Source organism: Balaenoptera acutorostrata, chromosome 17 (assembly GCF_949987535.1).
Source record: "Balaenoptera acutorostrata chromosome 17, mBalAcu1.1, whole genome shotgun sequence".
NCBI lineage: Eukaryota > Metazoa > Chordata > Mammalia > Artiodactyla > Balaenopteridae > Balaenoptera > Balaenoptera acutorostrata.
In genome coordinates this window covers 66797951-66807695 of record NC_080080.1, presented here as the reverse complement: position 1 = coordinate 66807695, position 9745 = coordinate 66797951, and the positions used below count along the sequence as shown (strand labels likewise).

Below are 9745 nucleotides of genomic sequence, written 5' to 3'. Positions count from 1 at the left end.
GTTTGTGGTGGTATTATCTTTCCATGACCAAGAACATTGTTCTACAGTTTTATGCTTGGTGGCTGGATGGTATTCTGTTGTGTGGATATATCATAGTTTATTAACCAATCCAAAATAGACATTTAAGTTGTTTCCATTGTAAATACTATTAAAGTATGGTGTGTGTGTGTACACACATGCTTTTAAACAGCTTGATTCTGTGATCCAAAGTCAAAACATTAAATAACTTCAATTTAAAGTTTACTTGAGACACAAATACAGAATTGGTCCCGATGCAGACTGATATAGCAGCGTGAGTTTATAATATACATTTGCATTAATACCAGTTGAATACTTCATCTTTATATTTAGTCGGAGAAATAATTACAAGTTGTTTAAGAAAATTAAACAATGTGGATAGCCTAATTCATCTGTGTATATAGCATACACCTGTCTAGGCTAGGTGCATAAAGTAAGTGCTAAATCTTAATTTAAAACATTAGTGTTGTTTTTTTATAGACCAAGAATTTCAGAGAGGCATTTTTCCTTTTCAAGAAGAAGGTAGGGTAAATATCTTTGAGATTGAATTTCAGTGAGCAAATTGTTGATCGCAATTAATGTGCCACTTTCAGGGCAGAACAGCCCAATCTTCTTTCGTATTAAAGAATTACGAAGACTATTTTACCTTCACAAATTACGGAAAAAGAGGTAGAGATAAAAGAGAAGGGGAGGGAAAAGACAGACAAATCCCCGCAGACCCCCCTGATTTACAGGTGGGATTCAAAAGTCCTGCTGTGTGAAAAAGGCACCATTATGAAGAAACTCTCCTCAAATTACTCAGTCAGAAACAATCCAAAAGGACTAGGGTCGAGCACACCCTTTCAGTATTGTTGCACTGCCACAGCAAATTAAATTCACTCAGGCTGACTTCATGCTATGCATCACTTCAAAAATGTTTTCTTGCCTGTGCCTCCCCTACCCACCTACTTCCAGCCCCCCAACCAAATGAACTGGTTACCCTGGAAACAAGGGAAGGAAAAAAACTAAGTGCAGTGTTCGTAAACAGCATAGCTAAAATAAAATAGAGGAACATTCCAGGCGACTCTGCTGCTATCTTGGTTTTGGGGTCAGTTTTCTGCTTTGTAACATTTGGTAAATATCTTCTTACGTTCTGGCATAGTGTTAAATAAGAATGTAGGAATCAAAAAGCATTGTTTTAAATGAAAGGGCTGCCTACTGAATGGGAGGAGATATTTGCAAAAGGTATATCCAATAAGGGGTTAATAGTCACTGAATAGATAAAGGCACCTGGACTGTGGACATTAATTAGGTAATGCTCAATCAGTAGAGAAGGGAAGTAAAACATTTCCTACTTTTTTAGGTAAAATTTATATTGGTAACTTCAGGAAAGGCAGATTAATTGAATAAAAATATCAGTTTATTTTTTATTTTATCATTTTATCCTTTATTCAAAGACCTTATCATTTGTAAGGTCTTTAGTATAAGCCAGGCACTATTTTGTGTGATTTAAATAAACACCACATTAAAAAAAAAAAAAAAAAAAAAAAAGCATTGTCTTGACGTTATGGAAAGATTGGATTTTTAAAAAAATTTTATTGGAGTCTAGTTGATTTACAGTGTGTTTCAGGTATACAGCAAAGTGAATCAGTTATACATATACATATATCTAGTCTTTTTTAGATTCTTTTCCCATGTAGGTCATTACAGAGTATTGAGAAGAGACCAGACAGAAAGATTGGATTTTGACAGACACATGAGTTAGTTTGAATGGGTTTTAAGACCAGGTGTGAAAAAAATTTCCCCAAAACATCCAGGAGCTCAGGAAGGACCGTTTCTACCCCATGCTGAGATTTGTAAGCAAAGGCTCTGGGAGGTTCGTCTTGTTGGGGTCTTTACTACTGTGGATTGGCAACGGGAGATTGAGGTCAACATAAGGGCCTCCTTCTGGAAGCTGTTGAGTCATTCCATCTGCCCTCTGCTGTACCTTTTCAACTTTAGTAGAATTTTCCCCGCAGGGAGATGCTTAGAACTATGTATCTTTACCTAGGAGTGGGTGCAGTGGTGATTGTCATGGCCCCTGAACAGCTCCCACTGTCCTTCCCTCTCTGACCCTGTCCTTACTGCTGGAGAAATCTGGCCTTTTATAGCACATGCTAATAAGAGCATCAAGCAGATGTCAGTTGTTTTTGGATGACACTAAGATGTGGTATGTAAACAGGGCATACCATGAAGGGAACTTCGCTGTGAGACTCATTAAAAAAATTTTTTTTAACTGAAGTATAGTTGATTTACATTGTATTAATTTCAGGTGTACAGCAAAGTGATTCAGTTATTTATATATATACTTTTTTCAGATTCTTTTCCATTCTAGGTTATTACAAGGTATTGACTATAGCTCCCTGTGCTACACGGTAGCTCCTTGTTGCTGATTTTATATACAGTTGCGTGTATCTGTTAATCCCAAACTCCTAGTTTATCCCCGTCCACACCTTTGGGGACCATAAGTTTGTTTGCTATGTCTTTGAGTCTATTTCTCTTTTGTAAATAAGTTCACTTTTACCATATTTTAGATTCCACATGTAAGTGATATCATATGATATTTGTCTTTCTCTGTCTGATTTACTTCACTTAGTATGATAATCTCTAGGTCCATTGTCAGACTATTTGTAAACTGCCTTTCTGTACACTCCTTAGTATGAGAGTGGCTTTTGGCAAACCTATCAAACCATTCTGACTTTCCTGAAGAGGCAAATCTGTGTTCAATACAAAACCAAAGGAAAAAGTCTCTCTGTTACATCCTTCTTAACTCCAGCTTTTCTTCAGTGAGTCTAAAATGGAGGGAAATAGCCTGAAGGAAAGTGTTTGAAGACTGTGCTGTGTGTGTCTTTGTCCATGTACCATGTGTGTATATGTTATCTGTCCCAGGCCCCAGGGCAGGACCGGCTTTCCTGTGCCGGGAGCTCGGGCTTCTGCTGGAAAGCAGGTACACAAAGCCTTCTTTAACTTGCATGCCATAAGCGGTGAGATGAAAAACGCCCACTGATGGTTAACAGATCTGTCCCCTAAGACGCCACTCCTCGGAACGTGGCATTTGTTGACTCTGGGCGAAGCTTTTAGTATTTTCGGTGTGTAAGAAGATTTGGCCAGTAGCCCTTCTGTGGATGGTCATATTCCCGAGCCAGAAATGTCAGTTACCAGTTTTCTTTCTTCATCTGTTCATTAAGCCTTTTGTATATTTTCTCTCTGATTCCCAGGAATTAGTGATGACATGTGTCATTTTCATATCATTAAACTTCCTTAAAGGGGTAAGGCTATAGTCGTTAGCAATTCTCCGCTTTGTAAGGTTTCAAACATTTGGGGATATTATTTCTTTTTCACTGAAAGCAAGTGAAATAGGTAAATGTGCAGTATTGTTGAGCTCACTTAACTCCTATTTACTATAGAAATAAGAACCAGAACAGTTCTTTATAAATGAAGTAAGCCCACAAGCTTAATTCCAAAAAGCTCATTCGAGGCAATAATTTTATCCTTAACAACTTGTTAGAACAAATGAAATTGTTCTATGTGGGTTTCCTGTCTTCTGGTCCATCTGCGAATGACGGCTCTATGGGGAACCTTCTTACCTCTGTTAGGGTAATGAGAAAAAAAGTTGTTGGAAGGCAGAAAGCAGAGAGCTAGGAAGGAGGCTGGGCGATCAGCAGAGCAAGTGATCACTTTGGGATAAATACGTTGCAGGAAGGGAGACTCACCGGAACCCTCGTTCTGCTGGACCGTCAGATGATGTGTCTCTGATTGTTTTCCTAGATGCCTCCACTAGCTCTGAATCTTAGCCTTTGGGCCCAGGAGGATCTTTCCTGGTCCATTTTTGTGCCCCAGTTGAATTGCCTGTTCTATGGCTCCCCAGAGGCCCATATTCCCTGTAGAGTCTAACCTTCACGTAGAGCTCTCAAACAGCTCTATTTTCTCTAGATCAGGGGTCCCCAACTCTCGGGCCGCAGACCCATACCAGTCCGCAGCCTGCTAGGAACCCGGTAGCACAGCAGGAGGTGAACGGCGAGCGAGCGAAGCTTCATCTGCCGCCCCCGTCGCTCCCCATCGCTCGCGTTACCGCCTGAGCCATCCCCGCCCCCAACCCTGGTCCGTGGAAAAACTGGCTTCCATGAAACCAGTCCCTGGTGCCGAAAAGGCTGGGGACCGCTGCTCTAGAGGCCGGTGGATCGGAGTCTCACCAGCATCTTCCTGTGTAGTTTGGAGCCACAGGGTGGCCTGAAATGGGCCTGTTTTGGAACCTGACATGGTGCGTTTTAGAGAAGTTTCAGAATTGTTCTCTGATTGAGACCCATCCTCAAAGAGAGATCGACAGATTTAGTATAAAATTGCATAGGGATCTAATTAGTGAAAATATCCCACTCCACTGTTCTTCGCTAAGTTCTTTGTGTGTGTCAGAATCTTTAATTCACACTGTATGTACGTTTTCTTGTTCAGTCTTATAACCTTTTGAGGTAGGGACTATTTTCACTTCTTGGATGAAGGAACTGAAGCTTAGAAAGGTTGTCGCTTGCCCAAGCTTCCTTAGCTGGGATGGGAAGTCAGCCCTGCCCACCCGTGCCACCCTGTGCGTTCTTTCTTCTGGTTATGCTGCCTCTGTCCCACGGTAGACCGCCCAAACCACTGTCTCATCTATGACTTCCTGCAGTCCTGCCCTCCCGCAATGCTCCTCTTGCAAGACCCCAACCCTGGATTTGCCATCCTGCTCCCAAAAGGGGGCAACTGATATCTGAGGGGGGAAAAACAAACTATAAAACTATGCAGATCAGTACTACTAAGATTCCTTCTCCCCACCTCAACAGGGCCCTCTGCATTACTCATCAATCCTTTCAGAGATCCTGGGCCAGTTTCCACTCCCCACACAGAGGAATTCCAAACCATCATCACTCTCCTCCAGCCCCCCTTTTCACCTCTAAACTCAACAAAGCCTCAAACTTCTGGGAGAAACTGAGTCCACCAGAAAATTTCACCCACTTTACTTACAAGGTGACTTATAGCCACATCAGTCCTTACCTTTGTATTGCTGGTTTCCAGGTACCAAGTTCAGGCTGGGGTCAAACTTGTTAGCTGGGTAGCTGATGCCATAACTTTATTCCCCATCAGATAGACCCTGTTGATCTAACTGAGCTATTACCCAGTTTTCTCTGATACATTGGGGAAAAAACCCCTGTTAGCTGGATTGGACCTGTTATCTGGACCTTGTGAAACCCCTCACCTCCTCCTGTTTCTTCTGGGACTTTGTTCCATTAATCAAACTCCCTCAATTCCTCTACCTTTTATTCTTTCACTCTTTTTACACATCTTCCCCTCAGCCTAAAATAAGCTCGTGTCTTACCCCATCTAAACCCCAAATCAAGCTTAAAAAATCCAACTCTCTAACTACCATCAAGTCTCTCTTTTTGCGCAACTACTCGAAGAATAATCTATTCGATTGGTCGTCGGCATCTTCTTTCTCCATTCTTTCACCCATAAGATTTGGCTTTTGTTCTTACCACTCATTCTTACCTGTTCTTACTAATCAGGATGCAACCAGGCAAAAATGAACAACTTCAGTGATTTGTTACAAAGAAAATATAAAGCAGGAAAATTGATTAGGTGGGTGGTAGAGTAACTGAGAAACCAGACAGAGGATGGTGTGGTATCCCAGAGGTGGCCACAGCTGGAAGCCACTCCCACACTTGGAACGGAGGGACAAAGTAAAGATGGTGCTCTCAGACCCTGGCCTGCAGATGACCCTAGGAGGCATGACCCTCGGATTGGTTGGCTTGTCCAGTGGGAGCTGAAGCCATGGAGGGGATTCAGCCCATGTACTGACAGACACGCTATCCACAGCAGAGAGGAGAAGCAGAAATACCTGACTTCTCTGTTCCCTTCATCTTTTAATCTCTCATCCATGCCAACCATTGGCTATACTCAGCCCAGCTGGAGACCAGCTGACATTGGAGCCAGGGAAGTGAAGCCTGCAGGTTCAGACATGTGGAACACAGAGTGAGGGGAAGGGTAAGAGGGGAGCTAAAGGCCGACAGATCCAGGACCACCAGCACGTCATGCAAGGACAACGGTGACTTTCTAGTTGCCAAATCGAGTGGGATTTTAGTTTTTCTATTATTGGAAATTTCCTAATTACACCGGCGATTACTCCCTCCTGGGAATTCTCCACTTTCTTGGCTTCCAAGAGACACAGTACCCTCATTCCATTCTATTCCTATAGACTGTACCCCCATAGCTACCACTTAAATATCGGTGTTCTCCAGGATATGGTTTTTCATCCTCAAGGTCTTAACTCCCATGTGGATTCTAATAATTTTAAGATACGTATCTCTAGCCCAGACCTCTCTCATAAAATACAGATCTGTGTTGCCACCTCCCTGCCTCCACAACTGCTTCAAGTTTAACGGGAACAAAAGCAAGCTCATCTTTCTCCCAAATTTCTTATTTCATTCCCCTCTGTTTGCTGTCTCACCCGATGGATTGATTCACTACCCATCCGTTAAAAATGGTGAGTGGTCTGAGATTTTACCCTACTTACAAGCTAACAGGCTTGCCTGCCACAGTTTCATGGGTGCTGGCAGAAGACACAAGTCTCCTGGGTGAGAGACAAAGGACTTTTTTACTCAGTAAGTCCTTTTACTCAAAGGACTTTTGCTCAGCAAGCAGCATGAACTTCATGACTGTGTAGGTTTCCCTTGCCCCGCAAGACCCCCAGGGATGACACGGAGTAACTCAGGTGGATGCCGTGCACAGATTGGGTTTGCATCACTGCTGAGGAACAGGGGGGCTTAGGACCCCCCAGCCTTTCCGAATGACCTGCAAGCAAGCCTGCACAACTTGTACTCCAGAGGGAGACATTATCTTAACTAGACTGCACGGTAAAAACATCTGCTTTTTGCTCTGGGGGTTGGGGGGGGAGACTAAAAGACAGTCTGGACAAAGGAGGGGCTCTCTCTTCTATGCGGAAATTGCTACTTCTTTTTCTAGGTCTTGCTTTCCATGTGACTTGTGTTTCCCTTACCCTTTGGTTTCTTGTCCATCTGAGCTCTACTCATCCTTCAAGGCTCTGCTGCCTGCCCTGCCACCCATCTACCTGTGTGATAGCTTTTCCTTCCTCAGCGGTCCTAAGAAATTCCATATGTTCCTTTATTTTTGGTGTTTCTCATATGACCTGTTTGCCTTCTCATCCAACTGTGAGTGCCTGGAGGGGCCATGCACCGTCTGATGTCTCTGTAGCCCTGTGTAGTGGGGCATCCAGTGGAGCTCAGTGTCATCTAATGATCTTCTAGACAGTTCATTGTGCTTCTTCCACAGCAATTCCTCTCTTTTGAACAATCAAACATTAGTTCTTGTTCCTTCTAAAATGGTCTAGGGCACTGAGGTTACTACATCTGTGTTTCTAGGATCGGTTGACATCACAGAAGCACTAAATTGTGATGGCAACTTTATTTAATGAGACAGTTAAGATAACATGGTAAAATAGCCATTACTTTTTTTTGTTTTTATTTCCTGGATTACCTATTATTCCTAGTGTGCTAACACTAGGTGGAACCTCTACCGTACTTCCCTAAAGAGAGAAAGTTAGTCCCAACCTTTCACCTGGTTTTGGTTATTTTACTTTCCTGTCAATAATTTTGAAACATGTACCCATTTTTATTACATGGATGTAAAAGAGTGAGTTTGGAGTAACCTGTCTTTAATCAAATTTGGATGACATTTCAGGAGATTTTGCAGTTGGCAAGAAGAGAACCTGGCAAACACATATGCACCGACATTTCAAAATGGCATCAGTCCCACTTTTTATTCCTTGAGCAGAGTTCAAAGTTGGTCAGGCTTCCTTCCATTTCTGTAAATTCTGGAAATTCCAAAATCATTTTGCTCTAACCTCATTGGAAAAACCATGTAATGACTTTCCTAATGAATTGATAACCAGTCAAATATTTTGTCATGCATTTCACATAAAAAGATAAATCCCACCCACTGGAGGATTGATGGAGGAAAAGCATGAAACCACACTAAATCCCAACAATGGTGACTTTTATGAAATTGCTTTAGGTTTTATAGGAATCTGAAATCAATCTGTTATTCATAAAGCACATTACCTGGGTTTTTATTAATATAATCATTCGGATGATATATATTAGGCAGAGCTTTTGAGTCAGGTTCCTGGAAAATTGCTTGATTACTGTTAAAGCTGATTAAAACTAAGGGTTTTTTTTTTTAACCAAGAAGAAAAGTAAGAAATGAAATTTTTTTATGCCTCATAGTCTGGAGATATAAGCTGTTAAAACCATTTCTTTAAAAAAGATAGTGAAAAATCCTACATGTGGTGGAATTGTCATCGTTTAGTATATAGATATTGTTAAGCCTTTGTTAATGAAAGGTCATGCAAAGTTTAAGCCAACTCTTGAAGTCTGTCCCAAACTGGGTCTGTGTTATAGGTGCCAATTAATGAGTGAAACTTTAAAAAAATTTTTCATTTATTATTTATTTTTGGCTGCGTTGGGTCTTCACTGCTGCGCGTGGCCTTTCTCTAGTTGCGGCGTGCGGGCTTCTCATTGCGGTGGCTTCTCGTTGCGGAGCACGGGCTCTATGCGCGTGGGCTTCAGTAGTTGTGGCATGTGGGCTCAGTAGTTGTGGCACGTGGGCTCAGTAGTTGTGGCTCGCGGGCTCTAGAGCACAGGCTCAGTAGTTGTGGCGCACGGGCTTAGTTGCTCCGCGGCATGTGGGGTCTTCCTGGACCAGAGATCGAATCTGTGTCCCCTGCACTGGCAGGTGGATTCTTAACCACTGCACCACCAGGGAAGTCCCTAATGAGTGAACCTTTAGGTTGCTTAGGTGTTTCTGTGTATTCAGTACCACACAATTTAGGTGAATCTTTTTTTCCTGACAACTAGTGAATAGATTACATTGAGATTTTTGTTTAATTTCCTTGTACACAAATAAATAAGTTGTATACCTTTTACAACATCCTAGATATACTAGCTATTTGCTGCGACCAGTGTTTCTCACCCTAAGTCATCCTATAAATAGTGTAGTAAGTTCTTTAAGGCAGCTCTGTGAATGAATGAGAGGAAGAAGGAGCAAAGAGAGGGTGGGACGAAGAGGAGGGTGGTACATGCCATAGCCATCTGAGGGAAAGGCAGCCAGTCAAGGCCATTTTGCTTTCTGGACTTTTACATGGGTATGAAAAATAACTCTTCTGACTTTTATCTTCATTTGAAAAAGCCATATGTGCTTTTTGTAGAAAATATAGTTTGTAGAAAACAAAACTGAAAAAAACGCAACCTTTGTTTCCTTTAAAATAATCTTTAAAGGAAAAGTATTTTTTGTCACCTCACTATATGTTCCAAGGTCCTGGTTATCTCAGTTGACTCTGTCCTTAGAGACAGGTGTTCATAGCTTCAGTTTCCTTGGCGGGGTGGTTTGTTTTCAGGCCATGCTGAGAAGCTATTTTGAAAATGCACAGTATTAATCACTAGGGAGACTTAAGTCAGAGAATCCGTAATGCATAAAAACTAATCATTACCATTTCTTAAAGAAACAATGCAAAGACCCCTTTGATAGTGGATAAATAGTTTAATCCCAAGCTATAAAAAAAAGATAGTATATTATCTTCAGCGATTTACATAATGGACTAAGGCTTCATTCCTTCTTTTATATGTCTGTCTGCAAAATTTGCTGTCACATAAAGCCAGTTCAATGG

General features: G+C 41.7%; 1 non-coding gene across 1 annotated transcript; it reads left to right on the top strand.

The window, feature by feature from the left end:
* The first annotated feature begins 5113 nt into the window (after nt 1-5113).
* On the top strand, nt 5114-5205 carry LOC114238265 (small nucleolar SNORD12/SNORD106). Its single transcript, XR_003623664.1, has one exon. It is a non-coding gene; the product is annotated as a small nucleolar SNORD12/SNORD106 (small nucleolar RNA).
* Nucleotides 5206-9745: the final 4540 nt, after the last annotated feature.